Source organism: Hemicordylus capensis, chromosome 4 (genome assembly GCF_027244095.1).
Source record: "Hemicordylus capensis ecotype Gifberg chromosome 4, rHemCap1.1.pri, whole genome shotgun sequence".
Taxonomy (NCBI): Eukaryota; Metazoa; Chordata; class Lepidosauria; order Squamata; family Cordylidae; genus Hemicordylus; species Hemicordylus capensis.
Genome location: NC_069660.1, coordinates 25518284 through 25534152, shown reverse-complemented (window position 1 = coordinate 25534152; position 15869 = coordinate 25518284). Strand labels below are relative to the sequence as shown.

Genomic DNA, 15869 nt, shown 5'->3' with positions numbered 1-15869 from the left:
GGTTACCAGCATATGTACCACTGTCCTGAGGTCGTTTATTTCAAGAAACGGACACAGCTGGCGTATTAGCCGAAGCTGATAAAAGGCACTATCGGACACCACCTCAACCTGGGACACAAGGGGAGGCTCGGATCCAGAAGCACTCCCAGACTGTGTAACTTCCGGAGAAGTGTGACCCCATCCGGAACAGGCAGATCAAAATCATCTTCCAAGTTTTGACCATTCACAATAGGTACCTCTGTCTTATTTGGATTCAGTCTCCGATTCAGTTTCAGTTACTGCCTCCAGGCAGGCAATTAGGGAAGTTATGCCTTCTCCTGATGAGGTTGGCATGGAGAAATAGATTTGGGTGTTATCAGCATACTGATAGCACCCTGTACCAAATCTCCTGATGATCTCTCCCAGCGGTCTCATGTAGATGTTAAACAACATCAGAGACAATACGGAGCCCTGAGGGACACCATATGAAAGTTCAGATTTTGAAGAACAACAGTCTCCAAGGGACACCAGCTGGAACCTGCCCGAAAGGTAGGAGCGGAACCACCGCAAAGCAGTGCCCCCCACTCCCAATCCCCTCAGACACTCCAGAAGGATACTATTGTTGCAATCAATCTGGTTTTGTTCCAAGTTCTTTTTCCAGAATTGTCTTTATGACATCTACAAGCAAAATGTGTTCACCATTAGACAAGCCAGTAAGGTGCTGATTTGCATTCTTAAGTAGAAGTTTACATAATTTAACAATCAATAAGAGCTAAGTTATATTTTCTCCTTTTTATCTAGGGCTGAGAAGAAGTAATACAAAAGAATTCACAAGCTGCCATCAAGGCCCTTCCCCAGATGTTTTCTGTGCAGTCTACAGCCTCAGGGAGGATCTCTGCTTTCTTTAGGATTGCCATTTTTCTAAGCCAATCCTACGCTTAGATTGTTAGAAGCTTCTAACCCTCATGATTAAAGAAGAAAGTTGAAGAGTACCGGGGCAACATATATGAAGCAAAACCAGAAGACACATTAAGTGTCCTAAACATGTCTTTACTGCAAAATTTCAAAACCCAGTCTGTTCTTATCCGGGGGTGGCAAATGAAGCCTTTTGATCACCACAGCTGGCTGAAAGATTTATCTGGCAAAAAGGGGTTTGTCATATTATTCAAAGTATTAGGAATTGTTTCCTGAAAAGCAGAATACCGATATGGCCAAATGCAAACAAACAGAAGTCCATGTTAGAAAAGGTTATTCCAGTTTTCTCTCACACACACCACACACTGAGGCGAGTCTCACACCACACACTGAGGCGAGTCTCATTGTGTGGAGAGCTTAGCCCGCTCTCCACACAGACGATCAAGGCAGCAGCCCGGGCCGCCAAATCAGCCACCCACACGACTGCCAGCTCTGTCATGGAGCAGGCAGGGGCTGTGGGGATCAGGGGCAGCCACAGGAATACACGATCAGACAGCCTGGGTTAGCGGAGCACTCGCTCCACTAACCTGTGCTAAGGGGAGGGCTACTTTGGCGGGCTCACCACCAGGGAAGAACTGGGCTTGCCTGCAAGCCCACTGGTTCTCACAATGACTGGAAAGCGGGCTAAGCTCCCTTAGCCCGCTTTCCAGTGAGCGTGAGAATACCCTCTCTAAATACGATTCACTGGCCTCTCTTATTACCATGTCATCCAAGGATGCTAAACTCAAGCAGCTGATATGGTTGTTATGAATCATATCAACCAGGTTGAAAAATGGGCATTTTCTACTCTTGGAATTCTTCCCATCCTTGGACAGACCCCAATGTGCCTTGTTTGGTGCAAAATGTTCTTTAACTTCATTATGAACCAATTTAGTTTAAAAGTGTAATCTAAAAATCCAACTGCCTGCTGAGTTGACCTACTACAAAACAGAGTTTTAAAACAGTGCCCTAGACTGGGGTGGGTGGTGGGTGGACAAAATGGGAGAAGTCCTGCAAGCTCAATATGGGCTAGCAAACCTCAGTTTACAACTGTTAAGCCACACTTGCACACACAGCATTGTACTGATCGCCTGCCCCAGTTCTGAGGTCCCCAAACTCTACAAGCATATTTCCACAAACATTTTAAAGTGTTGATTGGGTAAGCAAATAAAATATCTGAGAGAGATCATACACTCTTATTTAAACACTTTTTCTCACTTATTCCAGTGCTCATTTGTATTTGCTGTACAACACTGGAGTGTCATTAAAAATACTTCTTTAAAGTGTTCATTATGAGTAAATATCTTTTATGCCAAAAGCATGTCAAATGTAATTATGTGAAGTTGGGGGGTGGGGGGTAGGTGGGGGGAGACCAATTGTATTGGACTCCTGATGTTCTAATCAAGAGTCTGAGAATAAAGGAGAGCTTGTAAGCCCAGTAATGGCAGTCCTGCTGTGGCAGAAATTTTGCTGATTTTCTACATTTTAAATAGAAGGTTGGACTGGCTTGATGACATGAGATAAATAAGTCAATGGCAATAGCCTTAGTTATTTAATCACCTGAATATCTGTGGAAGCAAGTAAAACTCAAAGGTCAAACCTCTTTTTCAGATCTGCCTAAAGATAGGAAAGCTTAGTCATTTTACCTATAGTTAAGGGTAAGGGGAAGCCTCTGCCTCCCATATGTGGCTGCAATGAGCTTTTTGTTTTTTTAGTTGCATGTAAAACATTTTTTCACATTTAGCAAAGGTATTAAATATTTTTCAAATAATTTGGACTACATTTGCCAATACATCCTTGGCCTACAAAGTTCCTTAATTACCAAGTCACAGTTTATATGCAACTATTACCAAACTGAAAACCAAATGAGATCTTCAATTCCCTTTTCAATTGTTCCCCCCACCTCAGGCTGCTATGCTACAATTTACACCTTGGTCCTGAACATATTACTTGGGAACATGCCACACTAATTTCAGTGGGACTTACTTACAAGTAATGCAATTAGGATCAGGGACATGCTTTTCACTTTGATCTTGTACAAGAAATAAATCCTGAAGCATTATAACTACTGGACACAAGGTATAGCAAGACTTCTCAGAACTGCAGATCTGTGTATGCAAGGTTGATAAAGAAGCCCCAAATGAAACAAGCCAGTGAAAATGGTAGCAGATACCTTCCTCTTTCCAGCATTATCCCCACCCCCCACGCCTATCAATTTCCCACCAAAACAAAGGAGATATCCCAAGCCATCCATAACGCTCCATCTGGAATCTAATGCAATTCCTGTTGAAAGTCAGTAGACATCTTCTTGAAACTCCTATATTTATTACAGACACTTTGCAATAATACTATTTTAAAAAGGCAAACAAGTTTATAAACAAGAGTGCTTAATTATAACAAATCCAGGAAATGGCTCCTCACCAACTAAGATGTTTTACCACTATAAGAAATTAACTGTGGTTTTTTGAAAAGGCCAACACATACAGGTCACAAGGACGTTATTCAGATTTAACCTACATTAAAAAAAGACACCCCTGGTTTAAAATACACATGCTATATATACACAGGGTTTGGGGAAAACTATTTAGTTATGATCTGAATTTCCATTCAGATAGTATGGATAAAGTTCAGGGAAGGGGGGAGGGAAACCTTCTCAATCATGTACTTACAGTCAATTCTTTGTTTAAAGGGGACACCCAATGTTGTAATTTTGTTTCACACAGAATTTCCAAGCAAGACACGTACCTAAAATAAGACTTCTTTCTCAGCAAGAATCGTCAGCTGCCATTAAAGCCACACCTTAAAAAGTTCTTACCACACAGCAACCAAGCAAGTACAAACTAGTGGTAGCTCTTTTCAGACAAGAAAGCAGGAGAGATAAGAGTTAGGATAATTCAGTATTTTCACATTAAATCTTTAAAAGGCAGTGATAAAGATAGAAATGTGTGTTAACAGGATCTAAATACTAGGATTTCTGGCTTTGTTTTGATATTTTTGTACACAAGAATAATCGAACTACCTTTCACAGGAATATAAGTATTTAACATTTAAACCTGACAACGCGGCACTAAAAGATAAAATGCCTTCCTGCTAAGAGCAATAGTGCCTCAAAACTGGAAGGCAGCTGTTGTTCCCCTGCCTTCTCTTTTGTTGCACCTAATCTCGTGTCAAGTCATTCAACCAGCTCCAAAGCGATGAAGACATAATTGAATCAACCTTATACAAAAAAAGAAGAAAGAAATCACATCTACTATTCTTAAATGTGTGTTCATAATACACACATTAATTTTTCCAAACAAGCTAAGACTATCCTCCTCCTCCAACAAAAACACACACATTGCCAGAAACTGAAATAAACAACTCTTGGACTGTTTAGAACTGCATATGATGAGTGATTTGACTAATCAATAGTGTACTATAAGATCTTCTCAACTACAATTGTGTGTTATGCCAATTCATAACTTGAAATAAAGTCTCTGGAGACACATCATTTCAAGAAAGGTAAGGGAACACTCCCCCCACCCACGACCCCCCTACAACAGCACCAAATAAAACCACCTTAACATGTAATACACACATTTTAAAATTATTTGGCATGGGACAAAGTTCTTAAAATTAATAAGTAGTAACTGATGACCCATCATAAACTGGCATTCCTATTGCAGATCTTACATACTGACTCATCATTTCACACAAAACTAATGGGGGAAGAATCAAACTCCACCCACTTGCCCTCCCCCATCTCCAAAGAAAGCAGTTTAACCTACTTATTTGAGCTAGTCCTTTTATGTTGTCCAAGAAAACATCTAATCATGAGCACAGTTGCACTTTTTTAAAAAAAGGATTTCAAGTTCCAAATCTACAGAAGACCCCCTGAAGTGTAATAGAACATGGCGAGAAAACATTTGCAAGCCATTGTTATAAGCACTGTGCTCAGATACCTTTGCAGACACAAAACCATGTAAGCAGTGGTCAGCAAGTCAATGCTTGCTATTCAATTTGTAGTTAAGCATTTTATTTCTCTGCCTTCCTGACAATATCAGTGAAGCTTTTCAAGGCCTTAATACATTGTGAAGAATGATACGACTCTTCCACGTTTCCCTCCCCCCCCCTTGCATTTCTGAAAGTGCGTTATTTCCTTCTGATATAGAAACTTCCTTTTTTCACATTCTTCTCTAAAACATTTCACTTTATCTATACACTCAAGTTCCTATTTCTGCTTTTCACTTTGCACTAGATTCTTTCTTCTCCTTGCAAACACACGCCCCCGCCCCCACCGATCAGCAGAAATGGTGTACATTTGAGAGCTTTCAAGGTCATTTTAAAAGGGACTTTTAAAAAATCCAAACACCTACACTTGTCCCTCCCCACCCCCAACCCTTTTAAATAGTCCTTCTGAACAACCAAACCTAAGTTGTTTTCAAATCCAGACGCCCTTCGGCAAGCAGTTCAGCACAGAATTTTTGCTGGCCACTACTTCAAAAACTCTTACACTTCAATTCAGCAACTCACAAGGGAATTCACACACAGCACATTATAGGGAGGTGGGGGTGGGCTCACGAGATTGCATTAGGAAGGCTGCTTTTGGCGATAGGATTTCTGCAGCTGAAATAAACAAAAACTAAACACTCCCCCTAAGTGAAGCCGATTAGCTAAGAATTAATGTCTCTCCATATATAGGTGAGGTATCAGCATACGGAAGTGAAAAATCACATCGCCAAACACACTTGTGAATTTTTATTCTGGCCCCTCTCCTAGCAAGGTCTATTGTTGTTCCAAGAACCAAGGAGGATGTTTATTTTTAAAGAGCTCTCGCCCCCCCCCCCCAACCTCTAGTGGCTTTATAGATTTTTTTGATTTTTTTTAAACTAACACAACAAACGCTCGGGGGCAGATTAATTTCCGCATTAAAAACACTCAAAATGAAACTGACAAAAATAGATCAATAAACTTTTCATTATCAAATCCAGCCCCCCCCCGCCCGCATCCTCACCAGCCCGTTCTAGCCCAACATAACATTACAAACCTTTCTTCCAGGAACATCCCTGACTCACAAAGAAATCCTTCCCTCCTCCCCAACCAAAATCAACATATTGAATATTTAAGCTAAATACCTCCGTCTATAATGGAAGTTTCAAACATCTCCTTGGATGGCAGGGAAAGGGGAGGGAGCGAGGCTGCAGGCAGAAATCACACACACAGCAAGAAGTTTAGAGGAAACAGAGAAGCTAACCTTGGTCTTCCTCATCTATCTTCCTCCCCCTTTTTTCTTTCTTTCTTTTTTTTTTTTTTGGAGGCGGAGGGGGGAAAAAAAATCTAGCATTAAGCAGGGCTCCGTAAAGAGAGGGGATATTGTGCAAAGGGGTTCTTTACCTGCTGCTGATCCTCCTCTGCCATGGCTCGGTGGTGGTTAGTGGTGGAGAGGAAGAAGATAAAACTGACACAACAGGAGTTGCTTCGTTTGAATGAGAAAGAAGAGAAGAAAAGAGGGAGGAGGGATTCTTAAGGGAGGGGGAGGAAGGAGGAGGGAGGAGGAGGGCTGTGGGGAGTTTTTGAGGCCGGTTGCGTGAGCTACTGCCACACACAGACACACCTGATCCTTTTCGCTCCTCTCCTCCTTACACGGGGGTGTGCGGGGGGAGGATTTGGATGGAAGGAAGACAAGGGCATTTCCCAATAAGTCCCCAACCAAAAAGAACACACAGGGATGCTATGATGGGGGCACGAAAGGCGATTCATTTTGAACAGGGGAGGTGTAATATGTCCCTTCTGTACACACAAGTACACACACCTGTCTATTCTTTTTACTGGGGGTGGGCCTGAGAGGGTCGATCCAGTCAACGTTTTATTTATTGCAAGTAATTTCTGCCCCGCTTTTTTAATATTAAAACACGCACACAGACACTGGGAAAGAGTTTCCAAGGCAACTTACAAAAGTATCAAAACAATAACAACTAGGAATAGGAGCATAAAACAACAGGATGCCCCCCCCCCACACACACACGTGTGTCCCCAAGGGCCGCCCCCTCCCCAACTTCAGGGTGGGATCAGGGCCCCTTCACAACCGATTTCCAAGTATCCGTGCATTGGTTCGCATTCGCCCCTCCCGTCTCGTTTCCCACTCCTCCATTGTCTGTTTTGAGGCTGCAAGCTTCTTGGGGCAGGGACCTGCCCGCTTGCATGGCATGCACACGGAGGGCGCTGGGTGCGTTCTCGGAGTCACTCTCTCCCCCTCCTCTGGCCGGGACCCACTGAAGAGTGTGAGGCAACCTCTCTTCCACGCCTCCCCACCCCCACTGTTTACCAAAAGGCAGCAATACCTCCTCAAGGCACTCTTTGCGGGGGGGGGGAGAGAAAAGGAAGTGGGATGATAAAGCCACAAGAAGAAGGATCATCCCAGAAAAGGAGGAGGGGGACCGAGCCCGCACCCCCTCGGAGTGTGCTTAGGACTCCTCCATGCCCTCGGTGCTGGGGAGGGGGGCTATTGTTTGCCCCCACAGCCTCCCCCCACCTTTATGCCAGCTCCAGAAGGAAGGCATAAGAAATACCCTCATTCTGGGGGGCAGAGGCTCACTCCCCGCCCTCCAGAAACCGCGCCCCCCAAGGAGGGCAACAGCACACACATTTCCATACATTCCCTTTCTCCTGCCTCTAGGGGAGACTTCCCTGTGCCTCTAAGCAGCCCCCTCCAGAAGAGCTTGCCCTACCTGGGGAGCAACTTGCCGCCATGAGGGATGGGAGGAGGCGGGTCCAAGGGGGCCAAGATGGTTCCCACGCAGCTCCTGCTGCTGCCGCCGCCCGGCCTGCCCTCCTGTGCCCCCTGCCCTGTCCCTCCTTCTCTGCCCCGCGGGGCTCCTCCCTCTCCGCCTGCCCCGCCGCTTCACGGCGCTCCAGCAACAGCCTAGAGGCGGGAACCAGAAAAGCCGAAGCCGATATATACATCTCTATGGGGCGGGGGGCGGGGGTGGTCGTCGCTGCGTTGGAAACATGCCCGGGAACATGATGGGGTCAAAATGGTGGGATAGGAGGCGCTGGGGTGGTGTACCTGGTCATAAGGGGCGGAGGGGGGGGTGTCATTGGTACAGTCAGTGGGGGCTTCAGTGCGTTACAAAGAGCTCATTTTAAAAGAATCATTTAAAGAAAGTCCATTTAAAAAGAGCCAGCGTGGTGCAGTGGTTAGAATGCTGGACTAGGACCGGAGAGACCCGAGTTCAAATCCCCATTGAGTCATGGTACTTGCTGGGTGACTCTGGGCCAGTCACTTCTCTCTCAGCCTAACCTACTTCACAGGGTTGTTGTGAGGAGAAACTTAAGTATGTAGTACACCGCTCTGGGCTCCTTGGAGGAAGAGCGGGATATAAAATGTAAATAATAATAATAATATTTTTGAAAGTCCTGACGTAAGGTTGATGACCGTCTTTTTCGGTCTCTCTTTCGGTCTCTCCCCAAAGGAACGGGGGGGGGGTTGTGGGGAGGATGGGTTTCAGGCATGGAAAGTGGAATGAGAAACAGGGAAGCAGATGAGATAGTTCTGGGGCCAAGGTAGGGGCTTTCTGCTTCAGCAAGGGCTTAGCTTTGAGGGATAAGCAGAAGATTTGATGGTAGTTGGTCTCAATCCATTTCTATTGATTGACTGGCTGTTTTGTTCACATTTGCATCTGGTCCTTCCTCCAAGGAGCTGGCAGGGGTATACATGGCTTTGTTCCATTATTGCCTCACAAATAACCTTGTGAGAGAAGTTAGAGGGAGCAAGTGGCTGGGTGTGGGTTGCTTATTGCATCGAGAGGGGAGCTGAACCCACATTCTCCACGCTTTCTGCTCCCCTGACTGTCCGACACACACAAATAACATTTGTAGAGCACTTTTTTGGGAGCGTTTGAAATGTGTTGCTTATATTATTGAATAATCCTTACAACAGCCCTGAAAGGTAGGTCAGTGTTATCTCCAAATTGCCAGTGAAGGAGCTATAGAAGCTTGCCTAAAAACATCGCTGAAATGAGATTTGCACTTGGATATTCTAGCTCACACTTGTTTCACATTGTAATTATTTATTATATGATTTATTAAAGGGATTTGATATCTCCCGCTTTTAAGTACAAAGACCTCAAAAGTGACAGAGTGTCATAATAAAATACAGCCAAACACAGAGCTTAAAACATCAAACTGCACTACAGTAAAGCCTTAAAATGATAATAGCAGCAAATAAAACCTGCAATTGTTAGAAAGTTTCAGTTAAAGGACTTAGAGAAGAGGGTCTTGATGGCCTTCTTAAATATTGCCAGTGAGGTAGCCTGCCGAATCTCCCTAGAGAGAGCTTTCCACAGTTTTGGTGCCATAACAGAAAAGGCCCTGCTTCTAATTATCACCAACCAAGAGTGTGACTTCGGCAGGCCAGGAAGCAGGACTTATGAAATTGATCATAATGTCCAGACAGCTTCATATGATTGTCCAGACAGGCAATCCTCCAGATACACTGGTCCTGGACTATGTAGGGCTTTAAAGGTTGATACCAGCACTTTTAACTGAGCTTGGAAGTGCACCAGTAACCAGTGTTGTATACTAAAATAATAATAAAATAACGATTATTGTTATTATTATTAATTGGTGCAAAATAGGTGTCACACTAATAGGATGCAGTACTCCTTCAAGCACCCTCACAGAACCAGATGAAGCATCTTCAAAAGCATTCCATATAGAGCTTAGGTGTAATCCAAATGTGAGCAAGGCATGGATGACTGAGGTGGGGTCTGCTTTTTCTAGATAAGGTTGCAGCTGGTGCACCAGCCAAAGCTTGAAAAAGGCACTCCCGGCTACTGATGGCATTATTGTTTTTAAAGTTGAGTGGAACAATTTGGAACAGGGAAGGAGCTCCCCACTTCCACTTCTCACCTATCAGTCAGGAGCCAGTGTGGTATAGTGGGTAGAGTGCTGGACTAGGACCGGGGAGACCCGAGTTCAAATCCCCATTCAGCCATGAAACTAGCTGGGTGACTCTGGGCCAGTCACTTCTCTCTCAGCCTAACCTACTTCACAGGGTTGTTGTGAAAGAGAAACTCAAGTATGTAGTACACCGCTCTGGGCTCCTTGGAGGAAGAGCAGGATATAAATGTAATAATAGCAATAGCAATAGCACTTACATTTATATACCGCTCTATAGCTGGAAGCTCTCTAAGCGGTTTACAATGATTTAGCATATTGCCCCCAACATTCTGGGTACTCATTTGACCGACCTCGGAAGGATGGAAGACTGAGTCAACCTTGAGCCCCTGGTCAGGATCGAACTTGTAACCTTCTGGTTACAGGGCGGCAGTTTTACCACTGCGCCACCAGGGGCGCCACCAGGAATAATAATGCGCCACCAGGAATAATAATAATCTACCCCAAATCACAAAAGGGCCAATGAGCTGACAAGATTGACAATGGGTGCTAAAAAGTACTCTGGAATAGAGGGTGATGCTGGAGTTAGTGGAACAAGAGGGTACCAGCTTCCCAGATGGATAGCAATTTAGTCTGGCGCAGCAAAAACAAGGCTTGTGATACCTTAACAACTCACATATCTAAGAGCATAAGCTTTTGTGGACTAGAGCTCACTTCATCAGATCCAGAGCAAGTGAAGCAGGAATTAGATTAAGAGGCATCAGAGAAGGGACACAAAAGACTACCCATTCCCAGACTAAAGGGGCTACCCAAGAATTTTGAAGAAAGGTGGAGATAGGAATAGGGAAGGTTTTGGGGGGTTGTTTGTTTTTTAAAGCAGTGGAAGAGAATGAGGGGCCTGAAGAAACAATGAGAAATAATGGTAGCAACTGTGGTGGTGAAAGTTATATTTTCCACTCAGATACTTTAAGCATTGGGATAGAGCAGACCATTTAAGAGTTAACTGGTGTCTAATGCAGGGTTTCTTAACCTTGGATCCCCAGATGTTGTTGGACTACAACCCCCAGCATCCCCAGCCACAAAGGCCATGGCTGGGGATGATAGGAGTTGTAGTCCAACAACATCTGGGGACCCAAAGTTAAGAAACCCTTGTCTAATGCCTGCCATTAAGATTAGACTGAGTTTCATAGAACCTGAGCTACTGTATTCCCAATGGATGTGAAAAGGGACCCAGTATTTCTGGGAATTAAAGTGATAGCCTTTAATGTAGCTTTGGAATAGGGAGCTATTAACATCACTTGAGTTATTTCTTTATACTCCTATGTGCATTCTGAGAGAACTCTTCCAGTGTATGTCTAGATGCATGTGTGTTTACATCTCTTCCTTAAACAATGAAAAAACTTAGAGTAAGTTATATTTTGTTTCTTTTTCTTCCTTTGTACACAGTTCAGAAAAATATGGGCACAAAGCACTTCAGCATTCTGCAGACCTGAAAAAATAGAAATTGCTTTGTTTTGATCAACAACCTGGGCTAGTAGTTTTTAAGGGGAGCTAAACAAATAGCATTTGAGCATTTCTGGAGAGCTATAGCACCTCCCACCCCATGTTTCATATTCATGAGGTTCTGTAAATCATAGCAACACTTTGTTTTAGAATAGAATAATGACACTTTTCTGCCTGTGTTGGGGATGAAACAGAAGAAGTATAGCAGACATCTTGCTTATGACTTAATGGCCTCTGATCTCAAAGCTGGATGTGATTTGAGAAGACCCAAGGAGCTGGATGGATTAGATGATAATAGCCACTGGGCCAGCCCACAATGCAATTACAAATGAGGGTACACATTCCCTACCCTGGAGAGAATGCCTCTGTGTGGCAGAAGTGTGTGGGTGGGTGTGTTGCAAAGCACTTCTGCATTCTACATACACAGACACATTGCGCTCATGAAGGTCTCTGTCAGAGCAAGCCAAACCACTGTTGCTAGGTGGGTGGTTGGGACATACTTTTTCTGTACTGCATTGTTGTTCCCAAATGCATAATCCCCCCCCCCAGCAATAAATGAATGCCAGCCATTCATTTAAATGGGAGAGAGGGTACATTCAAAGTCACTGTTGGGGTAGTGAGGTTTTTCTGCTCCCTTGACTGAATCCTGTATTAAAGCCCATTTTATACCACAAAATTCAAAGGAACCATAGCTCCACCTTTTCACCTGCAAATCCCTAGTCTAAGTTCTGTTTCTAAAAATCAAACTACACGTTACATGGGCTTCTGCAACTGGAGGTTTTCCCTGTTGGGCAAGTAGCAGTTTCAGGAGTGGAATTGATTCAAACAGAGGAAATGGCTCAGGGCAAAGTGTTAATCCCCACTTTTGATCTGAATCAAAATGAGCATCAGTTAATAACCTCCTTTAAAAGTTCATACAGAATCAGGATTCAGCTTAAACAAATTTAAACAGCAAGAAACAAAATCTCTAAAATGCTAAGGCTCAAGGTCTTAGCAGAATAAAATTGTCTTTACCTGCCTTACCTGCTGTAGCTTAGGGAAGAAGATAGATTCAGCGGTGGGCAATATAATGTTCTGGGGTCACCGCCTAAACATACCTGCTCCTAGCAGATGCTAATCAACTCTCCCAAAAAAGATGGAGAGCTTTCAGTGACCAGGGAATCTTCTACAGCTGCAGAGTGTGGGAAAGGAGAAATCTTGTCCTTTCTCTTCATGCAGTTTGTCTTCCAGGATTTTAAGCAGTGCTGAATGGAGTGCAAAAGTCTTAAAGTGTTTTGCAAGGGAGAAGGTGCGCAGAAGAAAGTGGGGGCAACCCCACAATGCCTTAAAGTACTTTAGATGACAGGAGCAGCTGAAACGTTAAAAAAAAAACCCACTGCTTTTTAAGAGGAAGAGGAAGGAGAGAGCTGCAGGAGGAAGCAAAGGTTGGAGTTTCTCTCTCCCCTTCCCTTGCAAGAAGGTTCTGAATATAAATGACCTTAAAACAGTTGTACATATGCTGGTAACCTCCAGACTTGACTACTGTAATGCTCTCTACATGGGGCTGCCTTTGTACATAGTCCAGAAACTACAATTGGTACAGAATGTGGCAGCCAGATTGGTCTCCTGGAAAACACGAAGGGACCATATAACACTGGTTTTGAAAGAACTGCACTGACTGCCAATGAGGTCATTCACACAATTGAAAACTGTGTTTTACCTGGATTTGGGAATTGTGTGTACTCCCAATTTTTGATTGTGTGGAAGCAAGGTTAGAGGGAAACCTGGGTAGAAGTGATAGTGTGGAAGCAAGGTTAGAGGAAAACCTGGGTAGCTTTTTCTCCTACCTTGCTTCCACACAATCACTTCTACCCAGGTTTTCCTCTAACCTTGCTTCCACACAATCCAAAATTGGGAGTACACACAGATCCCAAACCAGGGTAGAACAGAGTTTTCGATTGTGTGAATGACCTCAATAAGTTTCTGGGTGAAATACAAAGTGCTGGTTATTACCTATAAAACCCTTAACTGCTTAAGTCCAGGCTATTTAAGAGAGTGCCTCCTTTGTCATGAATCCTGCTGCCTGCTACGATCTTCTGGAGAGGTCTGGTTACGGTTGCCACCGGCTCATTTGGTGGCAACTCAAGACTGGGCTTTCCCTGTGGCTGCCCCAGGGCTTTGGAATATGCCTCCTGTTGAAATAAGAGCATCTCCCTCTGTTTTCAGGAAGACCCTCAAGACTCTTCTGTTCTTGCAAACTTTTAATTAGAATTAATTTTAATAATTTTAATAATTTGTTTTAATAACTGTTGTATACTTTTATTGTGTCATGTGTATTTTAATCTGTGGGTTTTGGTTTTTTTTGTTTATTTAAATTGCACACCACCTAGAGATGTACATATCAGGCGGTATATAAATACGATAAATAAATATAGGACAAAGCTTTTGAGTCTCTGGCCGGAAGATTCCAAATCAATAATCTGGCAACCTTCTTCCTTGGTGTAATGCTACAGTGTGACTTGGGCTGATAAGAGCATGAAAAAGAGAGGTTGCTGGGGAAAGCTATTATATAGATAGATAGCCATGTTCCACTTCAGCTGGTTTTCTTCTGGAACTTAGGAAGAATGCCTTGGACCCATGGTACTCATGCATGGGTGGGAAGCTTTGCAGGATACCGGCTGGGGCTTTAGATGAGTCCCTGTGACCTGATAAGAAAAGAACCATTTTGTATCCTGAGCTTTGAAACCAGCACAGCAATCACTCTTGAAACTGCTATGCAGTAATTTCCACAGTGTTCCAGCAAATACAGTTTGTCATAGCACCATCAATGTAGCTAGTAACAACCAAACACTGCATGGTTTTCCTTTTGGAGGTTAAGAAGCAACAGTAAACATGAGTTGAGGCAGAGTCCAGAAGCTACAGAATGATTCTTTGTCAATGTTGTGGCTGGGCGTACTGCAGATTGCACCATGGAAAGCTTGTTTATGATTGTGGACTTTTGTATGGGCTCAGAACTCACAGACATCCATAATTTTGTTGACGAGCAAAGTCTAGTATAACTGAATTCTGCAATTAATATTATTATGCCAGTGGAATATTTTGTAAATTGGGGATTAAAACCCAGTTTGGGAAGGTCATCTTCTGCTCTCAGGTGCTGTTCCCACACAGTGGTCAACAGGAAGGAAATGTAATTTCCATGTCAAACCCCACGATTCTACTATGAATCCTGTAGAGCAATCCTAATTATGTTTACTCAGAAGTCACTCCCGCTGAATTCAATGGGATGGGCTCCCAGAGAAGGGTGCATAGGATTTAATCAGTCTTCTTCCTTCAAGCGCCAGCTCTTAGATCCTTGGCTTTCATTTTAAAAAGACATCAGGAGTTAAGCATTCCTGCTTGAAGAAAGATATGGTTAACAATTAAATGCAAATCATAATATTATTTAAACAGTTTAAAATCTGAATTTAAGTATGTATTTTGGAGAGGAGGTAGCATTTTTCGTTGGTTTTGAATGTTTGGTATTGTTACCAGTGGTGTAGTGCTGCAGGGACGGGACAGGACACAGTCCTGGTGTTTTTTCCCCTCCAGGGTCTCAGCAGGGATACAAAGCCTTCAACTTTCCACATGGAAATAATGTGGTGCTCTTGCTATTCCAGTGCCACCTAATGGCACAGTGGGGAAGTAACTTGCCTAGGAAGGAAGAGGTTGCTGGTTCGAATCCCCTCTGGTATGTTTCCCAGACTATGGGAAACACCCATATAAGGCAGCAACAGTATAGGAAGATGCTGAGGCAATTCTCACGATCGGGCGAAATTGGGCTAAGGGAGCCTAGCCCGATTTTGCCCGCACATGAGAACCACAAGGCTCGCAGCTGAGCCCAGTCTCACCAAAGCAGGTAACCCACTAAAGTTACCCTCCCCTAAGCCCAGGTTAGTGGAGCAAGCACTCCAGTAACCTGGGCTTTTGGATCGTGTGTTGCTGTGGCGCAGCTTCGCACCGCAGCAACTCACGAGTAGACCCCCAACTGGGAGGCTAAAAAGCAGCCTCCTAGCTCGGGGGTCTCTCCAGCATGCCCTGTGTACTCATGCAGGGCATGCTGGAACTTCCGGGGGCTGCACGGCCCCTGATGCCCGCAGCCCCCACCGGCTCCATGATGGAGCTTGCAATCGTGTGGGCAGCCAATCCGGACGGCTCTGCGGGTGCTCATCTGCGGGGAGAGTGGGCTAAGCCCATTCTCCCCACTTAACCCTCACTGAAAGGCATCATCTCATACTGAGCGGGAGATGGCAATGGTAAACCACATTGTTCTGTCGTCGCCAGGAGTCAACACTGACTCGACAGCACAACTTTACCTTTACTTTGCTATTCCAACCATTTATTACCATTCTTCCTGAACATAGGAAGCTGCCTTATACTCAGTCAGACCCTTGGGTCATCTAGCTCAGTGTTGTCTACACTATTGTCTGCCACTATTCTGGCCGTGGCTCTCCATGGTTTCATACAAGTCTTTCCAACCCCTCCGGGATAGGCTGCCAGGGATTGAATCAGGGACCGTCATATGCAAATCCTATGCTGGA

The 15869-nt window shown here is 44.2% G+C and overlaps 1 protein-coding gene across 5 annotated transcripts in view; it reads right to left on the bottom strand.

Moving 5' to 3' along the window:
- The window catches only part of ZNF217 (zinc finger protein 217), a 53292-nt gene extending 40803 nt beyond the window's left edge, over positions 1–12489 (bottom strand). Inside the window, exon 1 of one of the 5 annotated variants that reach the window (XM_053249931.1) lies at positions 12337–12489. The gene's annotated coding sequence lies outside the window, so the exon portion shown is untranslated. Of the gene's footprint in view, positions 1–6047; positions 6258–6306; positions 6666–7640; positions 7820–12327 lie in introns of those variants that run through there. The other 4 variants (XM_053249930.1, XM_053249928.1, XM_053249927.1 and 1 more) reach the window with 4 other exon arrangements.
- Between the last annotated feature and the right edge of the window lie 3380 nt (positions 12490–15869).